This window comes from Nannospalax galili, unplaced genomic scaffold (assembly GCF_000622305.1).
Source record: "Nannospalax galili isolate Female #2095 unplaced genomic scaffold, S.galili_v1.0 scaffold43, whole genome shotgun sequence".
Taxonomy (NCBI): domain Eukaryota; kingdom Metazoa; phylum Chordata; class Mammalia; order Rodentia; family Spalacidae; genus Nannospalax; species Nannospalax galili.
This window is the reverse complement of record NW_008353342.1, coordinates 424,538-428,831: the sequence shown is the minus strand read 5'-3', so window position 1 is coordinate 428,831 and position 4,294 is coordinate 424,538. Positions and strand designations below refer to the sequence as shown.

The following is a 4,294-nucleotide window of genomic DNA, read 5'->3' as shown; positions in this document are numbered from 1 at the left end:
AATATAGTTGAATATTTATATTGAGGAAACATTTCCCAAAGTAAAATACATCACTTTTATTTTCTTTAAAAATTTTTCTCAACAAATCATGTAGCCCAGTAGTGGCTGTACACATTTCTAAGTGTGTCAAGGGAGAGAAGAATGTTGTGAATAACACTACCATCTGCAGGAGCTCGAGGGGGGCGGGTCATTGTGCCGTTTGTAGAAGAAACATTAATAATGAACACTGTTTTCACAGATGGCTTAAGTTTTCATTTTTGAGACAAGTTCTTGCTAGCAGTCCTATGCTCTCCTCAAACTCAAAGCAATCCCCCGTCTCATGCACTCTAGTGCTAGAAAGGAATGCTTTTCTAAGCTTAAGATTCTAAACCTTGACTGAAGCCTCATCTCCTATTTAAATCTATTTATAGACATTATTGTTTGCAACATGAACGTGATTCAGTGAAAATTATACCTTAAAAGTAGATCTGCACGAACACAGGAGCTTCTAACAAACACTAAATTATTCCACTATTCTATTACTGTAATATCATTTTGCTTTTCTCCTAATCATGTCAGACCTTTGTGTATGCAGGTAAAATGACTACTGTGGTATTTCATATTACATGCATATATGTGTGTCATTCCTCTGACCAACACTTCCCTAATGCCACTGTTTTCACGCCACATATAATGAATCTTCTGCTAATTTTAGTCTTTCTTATGCTAAATTATTTTTCAAATATAAATTGTATAATGCAATTAGTTGCTGAAACTCACATTAGCTCAAGTTTGTTTGATATATTATCTATTGATTATTAGAAAGGATGATTTTAGGATAATACATCATTCACATTAATGGAGGTAAAACTCACATGCCCATTTATGCAAATAACATGTCATAGTGTCTTTCCTATAACAAATATGAAGCCTTAACTTCTTCCCATGTTTATGTCATTATAGAAGTCTAAAGAGGTCATTCAGGTTTGGATGACCCTAGGGTATTTCTTTTTTTTTTAATTTTATGTGTATGAGTGTATCACCTGCATGTGTGTGAATGCACCCGTGGTTGTATAACACCGCAGAGGTCTGAAGAGACCTTCGGATTCCCCTGGATGGTTCGTAGCCACCATATGGGTGCTGGGAATCAAACCCAGGTCCTCTGCAAGAGCAGTCAGTGCTCTTAACTGCTGAGCCATCTCTCCAGCCCCAACCCCCTAGGTTATTTCTTATAGACATAGATGACTAGTTATCAACAGTCATAGCAATGGAGTTTACATAGCCCTGTACTTAGATGTGCCATCTCACTTTTATGTAGAATTTTTAAATGTAGAATCCATCCAGTACAGTAGAGAGGTAGTTTTCAGGGACTGTGGTGGGAGAGAATGGGAATATTTGGGTAAAAGAGTACTAAGATGTAGTTAAACAGGGTGAATACATTCTAAACATCTAGTGCATGGTGTAGTGAGTACAGCTAACAACAGTAATGTGTACATTAACACTGTTAGAAGAATCTGTCTTACATATGCTCACTACAAAAAAGTAGTAGGTATGTTTTGCGGAACATATGTTTATTAGCTTGATTTAATCATTTCACAGTGTATTCATGTACCTAAGCATTATGTCATACATTGTAAATATAAGGGCTTATAATTGCCAATTTTGCTTTAGTAAAGTTCTAGGAAGAAAATGATGTTACCTTTTAGTTTTTTCAAATATATGGACATTTATAGAAATGAAACCATATATAAAAGAAATAATTTTACCACTATTTGTTAACATAGGTTTGCATTAGAAATGGTAAGGATGATGTGTGTCTTAAACTGATTGCTTTGTCTTTAAGCATTACATATTAACATTGAAAATATTAGAGAAATAAATTCAAGGGATAGAGCAAGACAAAGGAAAGCAGCTCTTGTGACAAGATGCCCTGCGAGCAGTATATTCCTGGTATTTCCAACATGGACATTCCACATGCCTTTTACTAATCATTGAGAAAGTGTCTTGATGGTCTCATCTGTAAAATGGAGATAATGGACCCTGAACTCTTAGCTAACAGGAAATGGGATGAGAAATAGTAAGACACTTCAGACTACCTCTCAAAATCTATTACATAGATGTAGAGATTTATTCCGTGTGGGAGGATATCCTTTGAAACCCATAAAGGAAGACTGTATTAGACTTCTTAGACCTCAGTTGAAAACTTCTTGCTGTCTCCCAATGTATGAAATTTCTGGAAATACTTATTTTGTTTTCTCTTTAATTTTAAAGATTTGTGTAATTACTAACAGTGATTTCTGCATTTCTTTTTAATAAAAAAAAATACTACAGTTGCTTAAGTATTGGGATTGCAAGTATCATTTTTAAATTCAAAAAAGCTGATTTTCTTGTTCTACCCGGAAATGGCCAGTCAATGATGGACTTACACACAGGGAAAATCCTATCCTCTGTCTATAATGCATTAGGTGTATATCCTGAACTCCTTCAATCTGAACCCCTGCCCTTCAATTTAACTATATTCCTGCATGCCTTTGCCTTTCCTTTCAATGTAGAGGGGTCACCAAGTTTCCGTATTTGTTGTTATTGTGTGTTGGGGTTGTGTTTGAGACCAAGTCTAATCTCATTCATTCCTACCCTCAGATTTTCTACTTTTCCAACTTCTCTGTTTTTTAAACTATATTTTGAGGTCTCTATGGTATGGTTACACTGCCTTAAAAGAACTCACTGAATATGAACTAAATAACAATCAGAGGTGAAATTAAATCATACTTCTTACAGAATAACATATAATCTGTTTCAAGAGTTATGTTGCTTTGTCATAGTTTACTCTCACATACTATTCAAAACAAGAAACTATGTTAGGGAAACTGTGGATGTCAAAAATATGTAAAACACTAAAGAATAACTGTAGTAAAAAATACATAGAATGTTGTGGAGGAATAAAACCAAATTCTATAGTTAGACATAGAAGAAGATAGAAATGAATCATTCAATGACTTAACCATCATTCAAATAAAAGTGGGATGGCAATTTGATATATTTTAAATTAGTTAAGACTTGCCCTGCCCAATATCAAATCACATTCTATAAACTACAATAATTGAACCATGACTAGGATAACATAATAGGCCCCCGAAAGACTAGACAGGAGTACCACAACTAACAATACTTTGATGTGTGGTAACAGTGATACCTGTTGTCTTTTTCTGTGTCCTAATTTTGGAAATCTGACTACATTTTTACTCTTTTAGGTAGTTTTTTTGATGGTGCTTGTGTTTTTTTTTTTTCCCCCAGTTTATCCTCTTATATGTTTTAAGATGGAGTTTTTGTTGTTAGTTGCTCTTGTGCTGTCTGGTCATACAAGGTACTGCTTTGTGGAGTTATTTTTATTTTGTCGTAGACTGCATTATCACTTTTAGTTATTGAACACATGAACAGATATTGAATTATCTATTAGAGTTTTATAATATTTACTTTTTAAAACAATCTTATTTACAATTCCTATATTTTATTTTTTACTGTTTATAAAAATGATGTGAAGTATGCTTTCCTATTATTACACTGAATTTGATTATCAGTATGCTTTTTATAGTTTTGTTGTGTCAATCCCGGTATGTTATTCATTTCATGAAGTCTGTGATTCACGTACCATGTATAACTTTTATTCACACACACTTTCTTTGTTGAATTTACTCTTGGACATATATTCTTTATCCAAGATCTATACTACCATGGTTCCTGGTGGTGTTTCCCTGTTTCTCCTCCTCCCTCCATTTTAGACACGTTCCCTTGTACCTCACTACAAGTGATTTCCTTATAAGTGGTTTATATTAAACACTGGTTTTCCTTTCTCCTTCTAAAATTATCGTAGACTAATTTTAAATTGGAAATTTTAACAAATATTATCATTATAACACATGATTATTTGCTTTCTTTATTTCCAGTATTATGAGAGGCATATGTATACTCTGAACTTCTTTATTAAAATTTTTTCTTTTAAAAATCACTCTGATAGAATGTGGTGGTACATGCCATTAATTATTAATTAAATTAATAATTGGGAGGCAGAGGCAGTTGGATATCTCTGTTCTCAAGACCAGCCTGGTCTACATAGCAAGTTACAAGCCAACTCCAGGTACAGGGAGACCCTGTTTCAAAAAGACACATACATATGTATTCATATATATTTATATATAGTCTTATATATATTTTACAATATATAACATATATTAAACATTATATGCAACTATAGTAAGAGCAAAATGTCATTTTTAATTGAACTTTTAATGGTAAGAAGAACAATTTTGTGTACTTT

At 33.2% G+C, this 4,294-nt stretch overlaps 1 protein-coding gene across 1 annotated transcript in view; it reads left to right on the top strand.

Annotated features, from left to right (window-relative positions):
* Lingo2 (leucine rich repeat and Ig domain containing 2) overlaps positions 1-4,294 on the top strand; it is a 1,098,444-nt gene that overhangs the window by 775,740 nt on the left and 318,410 nt on the right. The gene's annotated exons all lie outside the window — the stretch shown is intronic.